General features: G+C 43.9%; 1 non-coding gene across 1 annotated transcript; it reads left to right on the forward strand.

The window, feature by feature from the left end:
* Positions 1 to 3097: 3097 nt before the first annotated feature.
* Positions 3098 to 3169, forward strand: TRNAA-AGC. The gene has a single exon. It is a non-coding gene; the product is annotated as a tRNA-Ala (tRNA).
* The last annotated feature ends 19547 nt before the right edge of the window (positions 3170 to 22716 follow it).

Raw genomic sequence — 22716 nt, forward strand, 5'->3', positions numbered from 1 at the left:
TATCCCCAGCACTTAGGCAGTTCACGAGTGTATACAGAATTGAAGCCAAGCCAGATAGAAGTAGAATCAAAATTAATATTTAGAACGACTACCCATCCATTTGCATGTAATTGGTGGGGCAGCAATGCGTGGGGTATGTGAAAGGTTTAGATATATTGGGATTAGTTCATGGTCTTTGAGTGGGACTGGGTCATGTTATTAGCCAGTCTCATAAGGATCAATCAGTCTTCTTCCGACACGAAACTATTGAGCAATTAATTTGAGGGTGGAGTCAAAAAGACTTCCTGACTGATTGGATGTGGGTGTCACAGATGAAAGGGTCAAGGACGCTTCCGGTGTTTCTGACCAGGGCCACTGGAAGGATGGAGTTGCCATCCACCGAGATGGGGGGTTTGTGGTGAAGCAGGTTCGTGCCAGAGGATCCGCAGAGTCGGTCCTATGCCCTACGCAGGCGCTTGGGACACCTCAGTGAACAAAAGAAGTAAAGATTCCAGCCCCCGCCTTTACATTTGCACGGAAGGTTTGGGACAAAAATGTGATCCATGAAAAAATGATGTAGATGTTAGAAAGGGTAAGAAGTAGGAGAAAGTATAGGAGCGGGGAGCAGGGATCAAGAGTGCCGGTGTGGGGGTGCGGGAGCATCTGGAAGTGGAACATTTCAAGCAGAGGAAACAATTCAAATGCACTAAGACACATAGTGCCTGCTTGTTCCTCCTGGGAACATTTGCGCATGAAGTCTGTATAACAGAGTCACTCAGGGAGAGGAGATCTGATGGGCCAAAGCGCAGGTCCCGTAGGGTCTAGCAGATCATTGTAAGGACTTCGGTTTGTGCTACTCCGGTCCAAACAGGGCGTCGTTAGTAGGTTTCCTGCAGAGTGATGGCATGATCTGACTGGAGAGACTGCTCTGGAAGCTAGGTTGAAAAGAGACTCCAGGAAGGTAGAATAGACCCAGGTGGAAGCAGGGAGACTTTTAAAGATGCCATGGCAGAAATCTAGATGAGAAGAGGTTGGATTCTGGATATATTTTGAAAGAAGAGCCAACAGTGACGGAAAAGGGAATCAGGATGGCTGCAAGGTCTTTGACCCCAAGGACTGGAAAGGTGGAGTTGCCGTCAATGAAATAGGGGACTCTGGAGGAGAGGAGTTCTGCAGAGGAGGGTCGCGAGTTGCTTAGCACCCCAACCTGGGACACCTGTTAGACATCCAGGTGATGCCCGCACTACGGGAGATGGGAGGTCCATTGGGTGAGAAGCCGCAGGGGACACGGTGCTCCCTGGGTTACAGTTCTGGTGAGAAAAAGATGGAACCATCTGGAGAGGCTTGTGGTGTAGGGATTATACAAAGGATGGGCTGTGCGTCGCAGAGGGCAGTGCGGGAATGGTTCAGAGAGTTGAGGCGGAAGTGAAAATGGAGTCAAATAGGGGCTGAGCAGAGCCTTGGGGGGTAGAGTGAGGAAGATTCCAGATGGCCTGAAAGTCTGGGCCTTTTCAGGGTGATTGACAGGCACAAGGATATGGGACATAATGAGATACGTCTTGGGGGCTTCAAGACAGTGGTGTTGAGGCTTTAAATGTCAGGGGCTGGATGAAGGTGGGTATCTGGGGCTTTCTTTGGCCCCTGTTGGAGGTGATCCAGGCAACATGCTTTCCGTTGACCCCGCTGATGTGTCTAGAAGCCTCTGGGGAAGATAGAAGTTGCCCTAGCAGGTGCCCTCTATTGAGTCCTGTTTATGTAGGTAGAAGACATGGGATATTTGAGACCCTATTATATTTAAAGCACTAGGCTAAGCTATGTGGGGCACAGAAAAGTCATGCGGGTGTTGTCCTTAAACTTTTTGTGATTGTTATATTAAAATTGAAATCATAGTCTCATCACAGTCTAAATAATGGCGGCCTCTGCCATTCTAATACATCTTAGAAGAATCCCTCAAAGAGGGCATTTTGTCCATGACATTCCTCAAGATGGCCGCTGTTTTTACAAGAACATTATTTTTATTATTTTATTTTTGTAATTTTTATTTATTTTTGAGAGAGAGAGACAGAGCACAAGCAGGTGAGGGGTAGAGAGAGAATGAGACACAGAATATGAAGCAGACTCCAGGATCCAAGCTGTCAGCACAGAGCCCGATGTGGGGCTCGAACCCACAAGCTGTGAAATCATGACCCAAGCTGAAGTCGGACGCTCAACTGACTGAGCCACCCAGGCGCCCCAAGAGAACGTTATTTTTAAAGGCACTAATTGGCAGTCAGAAAATTCACGTTCAAGTTCCACTTTTTGGTTTACTAATAAATTGTGAATCTTCACGCTCTTTGTGCATTCGCTTTTGATGCCTTTTAGTATCAGTATAATGAAATCTTGCTCACAGACAAATGAAAAATAAAATGTGATTATGCATGCAAGAAGTGTTATAAACACACAAAAAGGATCGTAGAAATATAAGGTGGTATTCTCATGGTGAGAAATACTTAATGTTTTTCTGGATGTTTAATCTGTGAATACTGTGGGAGCCTCGAAAGCGCACGTTAAAACACTCAACAGATGCTGTGTCCCATCCACAGGAACTTGAGGAACCAGCAACGATAGTCTGAAAATGGCAATTCCTTCTTAGATTTAGTAATACAAAAAAGAAAAATAAAAAAATAATAATATTCAAAATAGAATTGTCATCGTTTGCTTTATTTAGCAACCTAGGCTATAAAGAATGAGTGCGACTTTAATATTTTTACATGCATTACAAGTTATTATGAAGTCTTTTCTTTTCAAAGGAAAATTATAAACATCACAGGATTTCATTCTGGTTCTTTTCTCTTTTATTTTATTTTACGTCTTTATTTGCTTTAAGTAGGTAATGTCTGCATGGTAAAATACTCAAGTACACAGAAGCACAGAAATCAAAGTAAATATTTTCATTTCTAACTCCTAGGACCTCCCCATATACACCCTCTGCATTACCTGCTCCCCCCTCCCCCCTCCCCCCTTCCCCCCAGAAAAGAAAACCTCCTGGCTATTACTATAACCAGTAGGTTTCTTTTAAGGGAGCAAATTTCTGTTTTATTTCATGAAAGCAGTCTAGAAAGCCAACACTATGGCAGGTGGGGATGTAGCTCAGTGGTAGAGCGTATGCTTAGCATGCATGAGGTCCTGGGTTCGATCCCCAGCATCTCCATTCCATTTATGCCTTGCTCAGGAAATATATTTCTTTGTGACAGCCACACCACATAGTACAAGATTTTAGTCTCAATGAATTTTAATCCAACACTTTAGAAATCAAAGGGCTCAGGAAATATATTTCTTTGTGACAGCCACACCACATAGTACAAGATTTTAGTCTCAATGAATTTTAATCAAACACTTTAGAAATCAAAGGGAGCTGTTGTTGTTGTTTTAATTTTGACGTTTTGTTGTTGCATTTCACATGCTGGCTCTACTTCCCTAATGGTTAATGATAGGATTTGGTCATTAAGGAAGGGATCGCGTGCAGTCACCATTCCAAATGGAAGGTAGATGTGATATTGAGGACCCAGGCGTTCTACTCTGTTTTTTAGTACAGGGACTAATTTGGCCGCTCAGAATGAAGGGGAAGCAAGATTACAGATGGCGGGTAGGATGGGACTTATTATCCCCAGTTAATCCCTGTATGAGCCAGCAATCAAACACAATGTTGTCAAAGTCAATTCTGGAATAAGCTCCCTGTTGCCACTCCCTCCCGATTTTGAATCTACGATAGTTTACGCACAGAACGACATCCCTCATATTTGTGATAGAAATACTGTTGGGTAAAAAACAAGAAAAAAAAAATCAAGCCACAGCTAGTTCAAGATGAGCAGATATTCAGAGTCGGAACTAGCCCCGTAGGCGACGGGTCCCTATTCTGCAACTGAGCCTCCCAAATACTCTTCCTTTTATACTTGCACCTCTTCTCAATGGAGGATAGTAATAAGGACATTCGTTTAACCTTTCTGCCGTGCCTGCTACTCAAGGCACCCGAGGCACAGGCTCCTAGGGCTGGAACCACTCTTGTTTTCTCTATTTTTATTGAAGTATAGTTGACATACAAGGTTATATTAGTTTCAGGTGTACAACACAACGATTTGACAAGTCTATCCCTTGCACAGTGCCCCCCACAATAAGTATAGTCACCATCTGGAACCACTCTTGAGCGATTGCCTACTCCATCAGCCTCCATTCTTGATGGCCTTGTTTCAGTTGAATTACCTTTAAGTCATGCCATCTGAATGCGTCTGAGCTCTAATTGTAAAAACACTTTCACTGAAAAAAAATGTTTATAATTTAGCACCTACCTACAGAAACAATCACATTTTGAGAAAATTTCCTATGCCTGCCTTCCATTTCTCGTGCCGTACTTTCAAGTTAAATTAGTTGGAAATAAGGGAAGGGACACTGCAAATACAAGGGCAAAGAAAGAGAAGAAGGTGTCCGTTAACCTCACGTGTCTCAATTGAGACGCAGAAGAAGCACAGTTAATGCGAGAGCTGTGAAATGTCACTATCATCACTGAGAAAAAATGGTACGAACCGTGGATCATCTACAGAGATGAGCTGTTGGTAAAAGCTTCTCCAACAATCTTGTTTGCAAGTGAGGTGCAAGGAAACCCAACTCAAAGTGGCTTAAATGACACAGGAATCCATTGACTCCTGGAACTGGAAGCCCAGATACACGACATATTTTGTTGCCTTAATCCATCGACCTTGGCTTCGTTTCCTTTCTTATCTCTCCGTGGCTCAGCCACATCCTCAGGCTGGTAGGGACTTGGATGCAACAGTTCCAGACACGTGATCCATGAACAACACCACCGTTGGATGACAATAAAATGCTTCTGGAAGCTCATTCTGAAGAGCGTGGGGCTACCTCTTCTCATGATTCATTGGCAAGAATTTTCGTCGGCCCAATCGCTGACAAGGAGTGGATTTACCCTTGAGCTAGAACTCTGTTTGGAAGGCCTAATGGGGGATGGGGAGGGGACGGAATGCTAAATAGACAATTGCCAATGTCGGCCTGTTCTATCTCTTTCTGTTGGATTTTGCTGGGGGCAAGTACCATATTTTACTCATTCTTTATATCTGGCATCTATCCTAGTGGCTAGTAAATAGGAACAGCTGAACAAACGCCATTGAATAAATAAACTACTGAATTAGTACCCAGAAGGTGGCAACTCTGATCTCTATTCGTCCTGTGGGTAAAAAAAAAAAAATCAAGTCCAAAGAATCCCTGGTTTTCTGATATGAAAAGGCAAAGTATTTGTAAAGGCATTCTATCTGGAGGGGACAGAGGAAGACACAATCATAAATCAGGACTCAAAGGCCATAGTTTACCCAGGACAATATAAATGTTACAAACTACAAGGGGAGAACTTCCAGTGGGAAGGACAAGCCAATCATGCCTGCTTTGGAGCAACCTTTTGCTCCCCGATGGGTCCAACCTTGAGCTGTGTTTTAGTCTATTTCACCGCATTGGTGATGCCTTGAAGTTTCAGGCCACTGCTCCTTTAAAAAGTAAATCATTCAACAGGTGGGCGGCTTCCGGAGGAGCCCTCCTGTGTTTCATTGTAACAAAGTGAGCACTTCCTCCTTGAAGCTGCCTCCTCATTCCGATTCAGAAGAAAACAAACAAGCCTGACCTCTACCTCAGTGACTGCACACACCTGCAAGGGTGTTTACTGACGTGAAGGTAACCGTGTTGCTCTGGGCCCAGAGCTTGCAAATTTGTTGGGCTGGCTCAATGTGTTTGGTTTTTCTTTCTTTTTATAATATTTGGATTTGAATGGCTTTAGGTGAGTCACGCTCTTTTGTTCACTAGAAGCTTCACCACCTCCTATGTGATTTTATGCATTTACCTTACCTGCCTGGGCCCCCACGGGTGTTGACCTTGGCGCCCCAGACTAAACCACAGAAGGAAGCAGACATAAGGGCTGAGTTTATTTAGGTTAAATACAGGAAAAATACAAAGAAAAACAGATGCTTTTCCACCATCCAAGAATAAATATAATTTTTACCATTTTCTTTTTTTTTTTTTTTAAGTTTCTTTATTTATTTTTAGAGAGAGAGAGAGTGTGAGTAGGGAAAGGGCAGAGAGAGAGAGGGAGAGAGAGAATCCCAAGCAGGTCCCACCCTATCATTGCAGAGCCTGACTGGGGGCTCGATCCCATGAACCGTGAGATCATGACCTGAGCCAAAATCCAGAGTCAAACGCTTAACCAACTGAGCCACCCAGGCGCCCCAATCTTTGCCATTTTCAATCATCACTTCCAGAGCTGTGTCGAAACCAGCATTGGAAGGACCTTCAAAGCTTGGTTATCCTCGTATCTGTCGATATAGAACCGTGACTTTGGATTGACCTGGAACTCCAACTTAGAACTTCCCTAAGACTGTGGTTCATCTTAATAGTTTCCATTAGGTTGTCTGATTTTAGAGAGAAGAATCCTGTTTTCTGTATGTGCACTGAGAAGCAGCCTCCCCAGTCTGCCCCAGCCTTATTCCCTAGCATTGGAAGTTGTTTCCATTATTAACTTTCTTTCCATATTTCCCATGTGGGTTACCCTGGTGATTTGTCTTCTAGTATTCCTACACATCCATTCTTACTATCTTACATTCAGGCATCCGCTCAATGAATATTTGTTGAGCACCTACTGTGTGCCGGGCACTGACTGAACAGGGGTTTACCAGCCTTTGCCGAACTGATGGACGCTAACTTTGTGTGAAAAGCTCTGGAAAATGAGAACGGTTACTTTAAGTCAGCGATTTAAGGGAAACTTTGTTCGGGACAGATATAACACAAATCCTTATACATCGATGACATGTTAGCTACTCTAATTAGGGGGTAAGTGACCTGCTTTATCCCAGCCATTCCCTAGGTATCTAGAGTGACTTAAATATGCACTTTAAAAATATTTTGGTTTTATTATAGATTGCCAGAAAAGTTGCAAAGACAATACAGAGAATTCTTTGTACAGGCATCTACTTTCCCTTATGGTTACATTTTATTAAAAAACTTTTTTTTTAATGTTTATTTATTTTTGAGAGAGACAGAGAGGGAGCAGGGGAGGGGCAGAGAGAGAGAGAGAGAAGGAGACACAGAGAATTCGAAGCAGATCCAGGCTCTGAGCTGTCAGCACAGAGCCGGATGCAGGGCTCGAACCCACTAATAGAAAGATCATGACCTGAGCTGAAGTAGGAGGCTCAACTGGGCCCCAATGGTTACATTTTATGTAACTATAGTATAATATGAAATCCAGGAAACTGACATTGGTACAGTGTGTATAGGGTTTTTTTTTTTATGTTGATTTATTCTGAGAGAGAGAGAGAGAGGGCACAAGCAGGGGAGGGGCAGAGAAAGAGAAAGAGAGAGAGAGAGAGAGAGAGAGAGAGAGAGAGAGAGAGAATTCCAAGCAGGCTCCACACTCAGTGCGGAGCCTGACACTGGGTTTGAACCCATGAACTGTGAGATCATGACCTGTGCCGAAATCAAGAGTTGGACACTGAACCGACTGAGTCACCCGGGAGCCCCGGTGTCATTTTGTTACATGTGTAGGTTTATGTCATCATCACTACAGTTAGAAAAGGAACGATTCCAACACCACAGACATTTCCCTCTTGCTACCTGCTCCTCCCTCCACCGCAATAAACCTGGACAGCCATGAATGTTTTCCATTTCTGTAATTTTGCCATTTTGAAATACTTACAGAAGTGGAATCACATAGGATGTGAGCTTTTGAGATTGGCTTTTGGTGCTCATTAAAATGCCCTTGAGCCCCGACCATGATGTTGGTACATCAATAGCTCATTACTTTGTGTCACTGAGTAGGTAGTCCATGGCATGAATGCACCAGCCTATGGGCTATTCAATTAAAGTTGCCGTGAACAATCACGTACAGGTTTATGTGCACAGACATTTTAATTTCTTTGGGATAAGTGCGATTGGTGGGTCATACGCTAAGTGTATGTTTAGTTTTTTAGAGAAAACGCACAACTGTTTTCCAGAGTGGCTGTGCCATTTTACTTTCCTAATAACATGCTAGGAAAAAAAAAAATAGAACATCAATTCTTTAGGAAACTGATTCTTGGGGCACCCGGTGGCTCAGGTGGTTAAGTGTCCGACTTCAGCTCAGGTCATGATCTCACAGTTCCTGGGTTCGAGCCCCATGTCGGGCTCTGGGCTGACAGCTCTCTCAAAAATAAATATTTTTGCCTCTCTCAAAAATAAATAAACATTACAAAAATATTTTTTAAAAAATAAAGAGAAAACGAATTCTTTAAAAAAAATTTTTTTTTAATGTTTATTTATTTTTGAGACAGAGAGAGACAGAGCATAAACGGGGGAGGGTCAGAGAGAGAGGGAGACACAGAATCTGAAGCAGGCTCCAGGCTCCGAGCTGTCAGCACAGAGCCCGACGCGGGGCTCGAACTCACGGACCATGAGATCATGACCTGAGCCGAAGTCAGACGCTTAACTGACTGAGCCACCCAGGCACCCCGAGAAAACGAATTCTTGATAAACATGCTTCAAATGGGAAACGCCAATTTGTGGATAGATCATTTGTGATCATTCTGTCTTACCACATTATGTTCCTTTTGCAAGGTAGGACATCATAATTGAAAACTGGAATCTAGAAGATACAGAGGCTAAGTTGGAGGGATACAGGCAGGAGTGGACAAATCAGGCCTCGGTTGTTGACCTCACTCTATCGACGTGGACACAATTTGCGAGGGCATTCCAGATAATCAAGAGGCACACAGGGTGTTCTTCTTCCAAGATGTTGAAACAAGTTTTGAGTCTCATCTTCTTGCCTTGGCCACGTGCCTAGGATTCAGGAGGCAAATTCTTTCAGCCAGTTTTTTGGAAAAGAAAGTGCAAGGATATAAGATCCCAGCAGTGAATGTCAGGGACAGCGGTCAAAGCCACTGGGTGATGGATGGAAAAGCTCTCTGGTCAGTTCCATCACTTTCCAGCCGTTTGGCCCATGTCACTTGATACCTGAAGCATCAGCGTTTTTTTCCTGTACAATGGCAACACTAATGTCTACCTCATAGGATCCCTGAAAGCATTAACTGCAATTGGGCGTGTAAATCAGTGGGCATCTAGTTCCAACAAACACAGTTACCGTTTTGTTGGGGATTTGCTACATTTGAGGCACTGCGCTCAACCCCCACAGGGGCTTAAAACACATGACTACCTTCCCTTCTCTCTTTTTCATTTCTCTCCGTCTTCTTCCTCTCTCTTTTTTTTTTCCTCCCCAAAGCTGGAAATATTATGATGAGTCTGTAGCTTTGTTCTTTCATTCAACAAACATCTGCTGAGCAGTGACTATGTGCCAGGCGTGGTCCTGGGTTCTGAAGACACAAGTCTGACTGAGACGATGTTTATGTTCTCCTGGAGATTGTAGTCTAGTGAGGGGAGACTGAGAAGACACAGGTGAGCAAATGCATATGTGCGATAATTTCAGACAGTGCTCAGGAAAGATAAAAATAATAAAATAATAATAACAGGCAGTGTAAAGACACAGCAGTAGCTGGGACGGGATGGAGAGAAACATGGAGGAAACGGCGATGGAAAACTGTTGGAGAAGAGTTGGGGGCAGAGCGTATATGAGTGAAAGGAATTCGATGTGTCTGAGGAGCAAAGAAGGTGAGGACGCCCAGCATCGAGAGTGTAGAGCATGGGAGTTGAAGATCGACAGACTGGGCTTTCTAGGACCTGTTAAGAACTTTGGACTTCATCCTCAACGTGATGGGAGGGTTTTGAACGTCGGAATGACGTGATCTGATTTATGCTTTCCGAGGAGCATTGATTGTGCTGTTGGGAAAGTGGCTTGGAGGGGTGCAGCCGTCAAGGGCGCGTGTGCGACAGTGAACCAAGAGGCTATGTCAGGAGTCCAGGTGAGAGATGCCCGTGGCAGCCTCCGGATTTTCGTGGTCGCGATGGAGAAGAGAGGACGCCTTTGGGATAGGTTTTGGAGAAGAGCTGTGGGGCCCGCGGGCACACAGCATGGGCAGCGAGAGAAGGGCTGGGTCCAGGATGACCCCCGGCCTTGTGGCCGAAGGTTCCTTTTGTGCGGAATCCAGGGCTTTTTCCACGGCTCCCCGGTGCCTCTCAGGAGGGAGCAAGTTCTTGTCTCGTGGGGGCCGGGCTCCTTTGGGTCTGGACGTGTGATGTTCAGCGAGGAGCTGAGGCTGGGCTGCCGATTCGGTAGAACTAGAAAGGCATGTAGATCACTTCCCGAATCCTACAAGTGTTCTTTCTGTGTCTGGGCGGTGCGTGGCTCCGTAACTTTTGCTTCGGTTATCTTGCAACCACCCCCCTGGCTCCCTGGCTCCCACGTTGCTACTTCCTGTGAGCCTCCGCAGAGCAGGAACCACCATGCAGGGCAAGGTCAGCTTAGCAGACTTGGCCAGCCCCCCCCCACCCCCCACCCCCCGGATGAGTGAATTTGAAACACCTTCCTGGCTTCCTGCTTTGAGGGTGGTTGTTGGAAGTGACTTCGTTTGAGAAGCAGTCGAGGGCCAAGGCAAACTTGAGTTGGAGTCCAGCGTCAGGCCACCCGGGTTCTTCCCCACGTGGATTCTGACACTGGAACAAATTTCCTCACCTCTCTGTGCCTCAGTTGCCTTATCTCCAGGAAGAGGATCATAATGGTGCCTATTTCAAACGGTTAGGGTGAGAATTGGATGAACGATTTCATGCAAAGTGCTTCCAAGTGTACTGGCATTTGATCACAGCCCCTAAAAACAGCGCTCGGTAAGAGGCACTTGATTGTCTATTATGAAAAAACGATGTCTATGAGAAGGGCATTAATGACATGAAAAAGTTAGTCATTGGGGCCCCTGGGTGGCTCAGTCGGTTAATCGTCCGACTTCAGCTCGGGTCATGATTTCACGGTCCGTGAGTTCGAGCCCCGTGTCGGGCTCTGTGCTGACGGCTCACAGCACAGAGCCCGGAGCCTGCTTCGGATTCTGTGTCTCCCTCTCTCTCTGCCCCTCCCCTCCTCATGCTCTGTCTCTCTCTGTCTCAAAGATAAATAAAAACATTAAAAAAAAATTTTTTTTAAAGTTAGTGATGGTCTCTAATTGTATGGCCTCCTTCAGTAGCCTTGCTGATTCTGTTTTCCAAAAGTAATTATAGTGTTAGCATGTGACTCTCTGGGATTCGAATGAGAGGATCACCTACTCAGATGCCTGCAGGGGTGAGGCCGGTAACATGAACAAATGACGGAAGCAGGCCTGGGAGGAACCAGGGAGCATGTGGTCTGATGTGCCCAAACAGGCTGCAAGGGCTTAGCTCCCGCAACTTAGCTTCCATGCCGCTGGGGTCACATGCAAGTTCGTCAAGAGAAGCTGGAAATCTGGAATTCTTCGATACAATTTCTGGGTCTGTAAACATTGGCAGTGAAACCAAAGAGTTTAAAAAAGCGCCTTACGGGCCAAAGGAATACACGTTTCACGGGGTAGATCTGGCACATGGGCCAAGAGTTGAGAAACTTTGATCTAGATTACTGCGATTAGTTGTGAGATCAGCTGCAAATGGGATCCAGGAAAGGTGCATTTAAGAGAATGCTTTAAGCACTAGAAGCCACCGGGGCAGACGAGCCCAGGTGGGTGATGGGCAGAAGCTCCGGGGTGGGGAGGAGGCAGGTTGGGTGACTGATGGAGGTGGGTGCTGAAGACGTGAAGCATGTGACTCAGGGTGACCCGGGCATACTCCAGAACCTGATGTAGGGCTGGCCCTGATGCCACGGATGTCTGCACATCAAATATACAGGTTGTTTTTACTCCCTCGGCAGTCAGGTTCCACAGAGACGTATTGTTCAATTCCCACCGCTTCCTGGGGCCCGGACTGCACCTGTTGTGCATAGTTATGGCATCATCCGCAGTTAGGCAACTGCTTGCCTTTGTCTTGAGGCTCCTGCGGACCTTCCGTGATGCTGGCCTTTGGGGTGGGGGAGGGGGAGCATGAACAGCAAGACTGCTGGCCCCAGATCATGGAAGCCAGCGCTCCCAACTGAATTATACGACAGGTGCATAGGGGGGCAGAGCTTAGTTTCGCTTCAGTGACCGGGACTGTCACACAGCTCTTCGGTTATAGTTTTTATATAGGTTTATATAAATTTTTTTTATAGTTTTTATATAGATTTATATAAATCAGCAATGCTGGTTTAAGGCTTTATGATACTCAAGGAATGCTTTTCCCTCCACAGGCAGAGAAAAGCAAAGTACAAAACTGGGGAACAAAAGAAAACCTGAATAATTACTACTCATTGTGAAAACGAGAATCAAGTACCTGATGTTATTTACAAGTCGTAGAGCAATACGGTTGGCCGGTGGTTCCTAACAGGGGTAGCTTTGCTCCCCGGATGTCATGGAACAATGGCTGGAGACACTTTTGGTGGCCACAACTGAGGGAGGCATGTGCTAGTGCACAGAGGGGCACCCAGTGGAGTGAGGTCCGGGATGCTTCAAAACATCGTACGCAGAACAGTCCCCCGACACCAGAGTTCTAAAACTCAACATGTCAATAATGTCAAGGCTGTGAAACCTGCAAAAGCTTGAAAGAAAACAGTTCACAGGAGGGTTCAGGTAGGAAAGTAACTTCAGCCATGAAATGAGGAGCATGAAAGAAAGACAGCCACGCACCCGGTTAAAGATGTGCATACGTGTGATCTCAGCACATTGCTTTCTTCTCGAACTCTTAGCTAGAATAATCCAACTGATTATATATGTACATAGGAAGCAACCTACCTCCTTTTATAACAAGAAACTGAGCCTTCCAAAAGACTAATACGCTGAGATCCAGGGCAATAATAATGCAAACACATAGAATGTGAAGAGCAAAACCTCGGGTCTTCATCCTTCCCAATGGACCCACCGGTTGTGTCTTCCCCACCAACTGCTCCCAAGAGGTGGCAGAGTTTACCGACTTTGACATGTTGCTCTGCTGACCGATGTTTTCAATGTAAAGGAAACCCAGAGAGAAGTCAATAGAGGCTGAGGACGTTTACGCAACGGCGGTGCCGTGGACTCATCACCCACGTCAGGTGCAATGTTTACAAGGCGGCGCCCCTGGGTTGAAGGTACAGGTTATCATTTCCAAAGGAGAGGCTCTGCCCTGAAGTTCCGATCAAGCTGTTGGGGACAGAGGGCGACATAAAGTGGCAGTGAGGGTTGGGAGATTGAGATGAAATGCGGAGTTTCGTGACATGTCTGACAGACAGGAAGTAAGGTTGGTGTAGTTGATATCTTTTTCTGCAAGGAGAGCTTTGGTTTCTGAAATGTTCTTAAAGAAATAAAGCATCTCAGTTTCCCCGCAGAGGCAGGGGTGGGGTCTGGCATTTGGAATGAAATGTGCACATGACCTGTTAAACTAGGTAGACTTTTTTCTTTGGCTGGAAACCACCTCATTATGCAACCTGGAAGTCACATCACCCAGACCAACCAGAAACCAAAACCTAACTGGCATATTTACAAGGGGTCATTAAAAAGTCTTATTTGTTAAGCTTAAGACTGTATACATCCATTTATTTATTTATTTATTTATTTATTTATTTATTCGGGTTGATGAACCTCTCTCACAGTTCCCATTATTATTAAACCTCTCGTTTCTCTGAAGGCAAACAAAAATAAAAAGCGTTTGCATTTACTGAGTACTTCCGAGGTACTGTTATAAACACTTCACTTGAAATTACTGATTTACACCTCACTCCTGAAGTGTATGTTATTATCCAGTTTCCAAATCAGGAAACTGAGGCCCAGGGAGGTTAAATAATTTGTTAAAAGTAATTCAGCTCACAAAATGAGAAGAAGTTTTGATCGAGGCTGTCTGGCTTTAGAATTTGGAACATAAATGCCACTCGCGATGGCTCGCAATTAGGATTTAGAAGTTTTCTAAGCCACGCGAGTCAGTTTTGCCAGCGGGCTATCGAGAAAAATGAACTCCCCCCCCCCCAAGAGATTTCTTTGAATTCTCTTTACCTCCTTGAAAGAAAGGAGTACTTAAACGTTTCCAGATTTGGAAACTTCTTAGGTGTTTCCAGATTTGGAAACTTTTTAGGTGGCCAGAGATAAGAAAACAGACTGTGTTAGACAGCTGTAGTTTGATATTCTAGTAAAGTCTCCTAGCTGAGTGATGTTGGACAAGTTACCTACCAACTCTGAGCCTTGGGGTTCTCATTTGTAAAGTGGATCAAAACATACCCTTGCATTGGGAGGAATAATAATATAACTCAGGTAAATGCCTAAGGCAGTGCTGGGTACCTAGAAAGTGCCTAATAAATGTTAGCTCTTATTTTCGCAGGGAGCCTAGTGGTGGAATTACAGATGGGTGTAGATTGGTAAGCAAACCTCAGATGAACACTTTAAAACTATCAGATTAAACTCTGGCTCTGTCACTGAGAAATGCGATGACCCTTGGATAATTCTTTGACTTTCTAGAAACTTTATACAGGACAGGTATCAAGCACCACATGAGTCCGTAGTAACGGTCATCTCTACCATTTACTAGCTGGCACGTTTTGACTCTTAAGACAGTATTAGGCGAAACAGGCAAAACCCGGAAGAAGCCGCTGAAGTTAAGACATCTACTGTGTCAATATTTCGATAGATGGCAAACAACTTGGACTACCTTGGTGCCAAGAAACAAAAATCATGGTAGGATTTATACAGCTGGAAGAGGCTTTGGGGGAATCACTTAACTTTTTACACCAAAATAGTTAAAGGTGGGTTCATCATTTCGCCCATGAGGGGATGGAAAAAAGGGCACAGCGCGCAACATGAAGGCCGGAGTGGCGGGCGTGTCACAGGTAACTTGAAAGCAGTGATCGTTTTTTTTTCTCCCCGGCCAAGTCTTCACAAGACATGATCACTGTACTTGGGAGTTCTGGGGTTGGGTTGGCAGTCTCCGCTCTTCCCCGCCGAATCCGATCCGTTTAAAATTAGGAAGGATCGCCCCCTGGAGGTCAAACTGAACGGAGACGAACTGCAACACGGGTTTGATTTCTGCAGGTGAAGAGTCCCAGGCGTGAGGGTTTGAGAACGCAAAGAAAGTCCTCATGGGGAAGGGACGTTTTTTAAATTCTGCGGAGGGGAGGGGACCTTCCCGCCCGGGGCTAATTAGTATGATGTAGGTAATTAGGTGATCCAGCTTGCCTCCCCTCAGATGCTTCCCATTACTCTAATTAAATCAAGCCGCAAATCTTGAAGGACAAATGAAGTCCCAGCGCGGTAAATAAAAGCCAGGACAGTTCATCCGCGACGGATGGCGCATTTCCATTTACTTGCTCCCATCACTGCCAGGAGAGTGATTGCTTTCACTTTGGATTCATAATTGGGTTTATTTGTCAAGAGTGGACAGAACGTGTTTCGATGCTGCGTCCCCTAAATTTGGCTTGCGCCCCTCTCTGTTTATGAACGTCCTGAAGTAAATTAATTAAGGGCAGAGGGTTAAGGGTGAGAAAGGCTTGCTCACTCACAGCCGTGGGTACTTCGGTGGAGCGTGGGAGAAATCTTTTTGAAAATACAATTACAATGGTAATTAATAAAATAGATTTGTGAACGCTTGAACAGAGGTAAAGCTGGCATCCAAATTAAAGCAGAATATTTTGATTTGAAGTTTACTTCATTATAAAGATGGAACTCACCGAAGACGCTTGAATCGGTCCACTTGGATCCCTGAAGGTCCGATGCATTCATTTCCATATTTATAAGTTTTCAGCCCTGGAAAGTCATTTTCACAGCAGTCCAATTTACATCTAGTAAGCAAGCTGGTGATCAAATGTTGAAGTCATTTAATCTTTTTATGTATGTGAATCCTTAACAACTTGGGAAGAGATAAGAAATGAAGCTTTGTACTGACGGTCACTGATTTCTCTGCTATTTACCATCAGTATGTTTAGAGAGTTGCGTTCGAGAAAAGGCAAAGAAAATCACCTTTCTTTTAAGATGTTATATTTTGGAATAGTTTTTTGGTTCCTCGGTGAAGGTGAGCTGAAAGCTGATTGGTTCTTAGCTGGACCATACATTTTTGGAATCAGGCATAAAATCAGTAAACAAGAGAGCATCAATTGTATTACAACTCTGAGGCTCTAAAGGCAGGATGTGATGTTGAAGGATACAGCTCTTTTTTTTTTTTTTTTAAGTTTATTTATTTATTTTTGAGAGAGAGAGAAAGCACCAGCAGGGGAGGGGCAGAGAGAGAGGGAAAGAGAGAATCCCACTGTCAGCACAGAGCCCCATGTAGGGCTCAAACTCAGGAACTGTGTGATCATGACCTGAGCTGAAGCCAAGAGTTGGATGCTTAACCAACTGAGCCACCCAGGCATCCTAAAAGCTATAGCTCTTAAATCTCAGGGTACAGATGTGGATAACCCGGAGGAAAAGAAACTCTTCAGTGGCTAAACACAGAAATACCGGATAGCTGACTTAAATGTAACAAGATGCATAGAGAAGTACTTTTTGCATCAAGGATCTGAGTTTTGTATAGTTTTAGGGAAGTAAATATCACCGCAACTTAAGTAATACGTGGACAAATATTTTCCTCTCATTACATCCCTTGTAAGGCTGTGTAAATAAAGGAAGGAACATTTGAAAATGACCTGAAATTGGTTCTGTTGATCTTACAGAATGTTAAATGGAATGATTATTAATCTGAAATTTGTATACATTGTTTTTTTTTTTTTTTTTTTTTGGTGAGGAAATCACTTAAGATTTGTTAAGCACTTGAAGCTATGGAAAATATAATGGCTTGTGTTGTGATGTGTCTTTTAGAAAAGAATGGACAATAGTTATAGATTTTATATTTAGTATTTATAAAAGGACTGGGACACATTTTGTGATAAGTTGAGCCCAACAAGTAAATACACACACACACACACACACACACACACACACTATCCTTCATGCAACACATTGCACTATTTTTTTCCTCTAAGACTAGTCAACTAATGTATGTAGCATATGTAACATTTATTGGCCAACCAAGTAATGGTTTAAGATAAAAGTGCACGATATCATAAATGTGCAATCTCCAAACATTAAAAATACCTTTTATTTTATTATATAGGCTCTACCCGTAGAGAAATATTTTATGTTGCAAAGACTTTTGTGTCACAGGGGGACTCGGGTCATACCCTGGTCTGATCAAGTTTGAGTTCCCTGCTTTGGGCATTGAACCCAGTTGTCAATCAGCTGAATTTTTTAAAATAGTTTATTTATTTTGAGAGAGAGAGGGAGAAAGGGAGAGAGAATTGCAAGCAGGCTCTGCACTGTCTGCACAGAGCCCAACACGGAGCTTGAACTCAGGAACCTTGAGATCATGACCTGAGCTGAAACCGAGAGTCAGATGCTTAACCGATGGAGCCACCCAGGGGCCCCGACAAGCTGCATTTTTTTCCTGAGATTTGCATCCTGCTACGATTTGCCTGGGAAATTATTTTCTTTTGGCTGGGGGATGCTTACAAGAGTAACCTGACAGTTTTGGGCTTTGTACGGCACATTGTAGTGCCCCCAGCGTCTGAGGAATGAAACAGACACGTCAATGATGGGTTAATCAATTCAGCACTGTGCTCAGAACAGCTCTTCAGATGTTGTGGGGCAATCACAAATTGGCAGTCACTCTGTGGGCTGGACCAAGAAAACACACATAAACCCAGTGACATTTGGCTCTGGCCAGCAATGCGCGAGGTATATATAGCTATATAAGTATATGTAATTCTATTTTATTTTCGGCAAAACAGAGAAATGACAAAAAGTATTTGAAATTTCTCCTGAGTGCTTAAGAGCCTGTTGGCGTTTGCTCGGGCCGGTGGGGTGAGGGGAGAAGGTTAAGAAGGAGTGATTAATGAGGGCCAAAGGGATCAAGAAGTCTGGAAACCTTTGACTTCTGTATGGAAGTGAGGAGAGTTGGCACGAATGTTTTCTTTTCTTCTCTCTCACTCTTTTTTAATTTTGAGAGAGAGTGAGAGGGAGAGAGAGAATCTTAAGCAGTCTCCATGCTCAGTGTGGAGCCTGACTCGGGGCTTGATTCCATGACCCTGGGAGCATGACCTCAGCTGAAATCAAGAGTTACATTGAGCCACTCAGGTGCCCTGGCATGAATACTTTTTAGAATACCAACGTTCAGGTGCCCTGGCATGAATACTTTTTAGAATACCAACGTTTTTATTAAAGCTTTTTTTTTTTCATCCCAGTAAGAGAGGATTGCCCACTGATTGCCCTGAGACTGAAGTCTTGTGACAGCACATTTATCTCTTAATACTACTATACTATTGACGTAATGAACTGTGAGTGTGTAGGCAAGAGAGAAAGTAAGAAAGAGAGCAGTTGTGCGAGTATTTGGAAAATTACATAATTTTCTCTTCTCTGGGCTAGAATCCCCTTAAAAACCTCTGTCAGTTTCAGAAAAGATGGCCAGTTGATACTGAATTGTTTGTTTTCAAACAAAGATTTCATTTCTGTTGGCAATAGGGGACTCAGACCTTAACTTCAGGATCCCATTAGTCCTCAGGTTTAACTGTTTGTCAAAAGACGGATGAGACTCCGATGCCTCCCCCACACCCCTGCAAACGTCTTTCCTCCCTCTCTCCACTGTAGGGGTCAGAGATGAACAATGTCTCCTTGCTTCTTTTCATTCAGGCAAGATTTATCTAGAGAAAAGCTTTCCAAAAGAAGACATATGAATTCCTCTCTTCTCCCTCTTCTTAACCCAACCCCATGGCTGTGCCTGGCTCTTTCTGCAGTCAAGTATAAGGAGTGAAAGCCGGCTCCTAACTAAAGTGCAAAGACATGTTCTTGAATAAGGAGAGGGAAAGGGGCACTGACGGGGTCAGAGATGCTCCCAGGAATCTGTTACCATTTTTTTTTTTATCAGCCATCTCATATTTTCAGACATTTAGAACTAGAGAGCAAAACAATTCATAGGCTCTGTGACATGTTTCGAGAAGGTGGACGATCTCTTAGGCATGATTTCAGTGGCTGAACATATGCAAAAAAGTTTTTGGTAAATCAAGGATGTTTATTTATTTTTGACAGAGAGAGAGAGAGAGAGAAACAGCATGAGTCGGGGGAGGGGCAGAGAGGGGGAGACACAGAATCCGAAGCAGGCTCCGAGCTGTCAGCACAGAGCCCGGTGTGGGGCTCAAACTCACAGACCGTGAGATCATGACCTGAGCTGAAGTCGGATACTTAACCAACTGAGCCACCCAGGCGTCCCTTGAATTTTGATCTTTGATATGTGGTGTGATACTCTCTCATGATGCCATCAGCCACTGCCTCCTCTCGGCCGCATGACCACAGGGTCAACAACTGATACAACCGTTCTGTACCCAAACCATCAGCCTGTTTTTCACTTTCAATACTTGCTCAGTAACTTACATGAGATATTCAACACTTTATTATAAAATGGGCTTTGTGTTAGAGGATTTTGCCAAACTGTAGGCTAATGTGAGTGTTCTGAGCACGTTAGGTAGGCTGGGCTAAGCTAAGATGAATAGGTATATTAAATGCATTTTTCACTTTTGATGTTCTCAACCTACAATGGGTTTATCCAGACTTAACCCCATCGTAAGTTCAGGAAGTTCTGTATACATGTTTATGTGTCCTGCCTTCAGACCACAGTGAAGCATAACTATAGGTGTAAAATGTGCTCATATTTTTTGATACATGATGACTGTACAATGTATTATGGTGGTTGAAAATACGTGCTTTTGCAAATCTTCAAAGGGATTGAAGGTTGAGGTCAAATAGAGCATAAAAATATTCTTTGTTTATAAATTAGGCCTGGGTCTTCTAAGGCTTCCAAAGCATTTTGTGAATCAAAACCAAGGAGTCTGAAGGACTTTAAATAGCTTTTCAAAGTTCCTAGACAGAGAAGCTGGGACTAGAAGAATCTGGCTTTTTGCCATGATGATTCTATAGAATTTCTGAATCCCAGCTGACAGTGGTCATTTTCGTGAAGTTTGGAGGATAGACTTTTTCGCACTGGTGAATATTGGATATTAAACTGCGGAAAACTAAAAACAGTGATCGAAAAGCCTGGGTGATATTTTTTCTCCCTATTATTTTAAGTATGCATTTATAAAGACTTGTCTGAAGTCATTGGGAGGGGAAGAGTGGGGGTAAATGTAACAGATCATATTGGGGATCTGCCCAGACACCTCTGTCTTCCTTTTTCCTGGTGTTGAATCCCCTTCTTTGTCACTGTGCTTGTTCCCCAACAGGCTGTGACTCTTCCAGAAGTCTGCCCTTGGGCTACCGGATGCCTTTGCCTCTGCACAGAATTTCTAGTCTCTGGGGGCTGTGCAGGTGACTGACAGGTGCAGGAGTATGGAAGTCCCAACTTCTTGCTTCAAATGGGAACCACCATGAGGTGCCACTGATCCACCAGAGCAAGCCAGCAATATCATGCTGATGCCACTGTCTCTGGACTCTGCCTGGGATCGCACCTGGCGGGGCTTCCTCCTTTCTTTTACCTCATTCCGCACTTCCTCAATCAATCCCTTGCACGTGAATCCTTGTCCCCAGGTCAGGCTTCTGGGAACCAGAGATGGGACCGTGAAGGAACAAAGGGAAGGAGATGAGCTGATTTGCAAAGCCGCATGGTTTTCCTGAGCATGCTCACTTTGGGTATCTGCTAACGTTTTATGACACCATCATGGGACCACAGCAGTGGAAATCATTTCAAAAGACATCACAGTTCAGTGGCTGTGATCCCTATCTATGGCTATCCTTGCTATTACAGGAACTTTACATATGCTATTGTTAATAAATACAGTGGAGACCTGGGCCTATTTCAGTATCAAATAAAAGAAATATTACTTAAACTGGCCCAAAAGAGAATGTATATCTGCCCACATATCTGAAAAATCAAGCGGTAGCATTTCAGGAACAGTGAAATCCAGCGGCCAAACATCATCAGTTTATGCCTTTCTCAGAACCTGGATCTGTTTTCCTCCATGTTTGTTTTATTCTTGGGCACGTTCTCCCTTGTGGTGGAGATGGCATCATACCAGCTTAGTGACTTCTGGAAAACAGTTCATCTCTCCCAACCATTCTAATAAAGGACCTCCTTGAAACATCTTGGGTCATTGGACCACCCCCGAATCTGTAACTGTGGTCTGGAAAGTGGGAGGCACCTACTGGCTAATTTGAATCACATGTTCGCTTCTAGAGCCTGGGGGCCGGTGGTGGGGGTGGGGTCAGCTCATCAAGGAGCTGGGGAAGAGAGAGTTTCCTGAAAGAAAACCAGGGGCTGACTTTTGGAGTAGGGCTGGGTGTTGGCCAGGATAAAACCATCGATGTCACCAACCAGATGGTAAAATCTAATGGGCTTTAGAATCTGTTTTTTGGAAGAGGGGACAATAAAATGTACCTTACTTGACTGTACAGGATCAAATTTAATCCCTTGAATAAACATTAAAAATTATAAAGGATTTTACAAAGGCAGGATAAGATTATATATTATCTTTCTCAGGTCTGTGACTAAGGGACTATGTAGGGAGATAAATCATACCCGCTTTCCTTTAGTTTACCAGATAATTGACTCCAATATGATTTTGAAGGAGTTTGGGGGTGTTTCTTTGAGTCTTGCAAAAGCTCGGACTCTAACCATAAACTGATGACCCTCGCTGGAAGTTTCCAAAACTTCTTGAAAAACTTGGGTGCTTTACACAGTTACCTGTCCCTCACAAGAAATGCTGCATTCTGAGAGCTTTCAGACTTTTCCAAAAAAGTTACTAGAGAGTTAACGGCAGAACAAGTACCTTACCTCTCACTCTCTTGGATAAGAGTTTAATTTTCAGCAGATAATCTGCAGAGTGGATAATTTGCTGGGAGATAATGAGAGTAGACACTGTTACTCTGTGAATTGCTCTCACACGAAATCGACTTACTTTTTAATAGCGGGTCTTTTCTTTCTAAGGAGCACCACATTACGGGAGGACATGGAGAATTTAATTAAGTTAAACAATAAACTCTTTAAATTACTTTTAATTTGCAAGAGATTCAACAATTCTATTAGTCGAGGTATAAATGAGTAAATAAAACCTGGAAACAATCGCAAAACGCTTGTACAAAAGGCAAAAGATTAGAAAAGGCTTAGTACCCTGCAGCATGAGTAATATAATTAAATGCAGCATTTAAAAAGGCAATTGTGTTCTACAGCAGAGGAAAGCACCAAGGCGGTTGTCCTGTTCCCTTGCAACTTCCAGACCCTGACTGCATTAGTAGGATTTGCATAATTGTTCTATTTCTTATACTCTGTAAAATGTAGAAGACATCTCAGATCATTTCTCTTTCTAGCCTATAACAGCATTTCGAAAAGGCCAGTTCTCTTTTTAAAATGATATTTATATGTCACAACCTATAGGGAAGGTAGAAAGGAGACACACACTCCCGGTGTTGTGGGAGACAACGGAATATAATAATAGTTAATGGCTATCATTTATTAGGGCTTATAAATGCCAGACGGTGTGCTAAATACATTACCCACATTTTCCTCCTGAAAAGATGTGCAATCTTGAAGGATGGATATGTGTGTCGTTCACAAATTCCTGTGTTGAAGTCCTAACCCCCAGAACCTGAGATCGTGATCTTATTTGGAAACAGATGTCATTAGTCAAGATGAGGTCATACTGGAGTAGGGCGGGTCTGTAATCCAATACGACTGGTGTGCTTATAAAAAGGGGAAATTCAGATGCAGGCACCCACGTAGGGA

The sequence above is a fragment of the Panthera tigris genome, chromosome C1, assembly GCF_018350195.1.
Source record: "Panthera tigris isolate Pti1 chromosome C1, P.tigris_Pti1_mat1.1, whole genome shotgun sequence".
Lineage (NCBI taxonomy): Eukaryota > Metazoa > Chordata > Mammalia > Carnivora > Felidae > Panthera > Panthera tigris.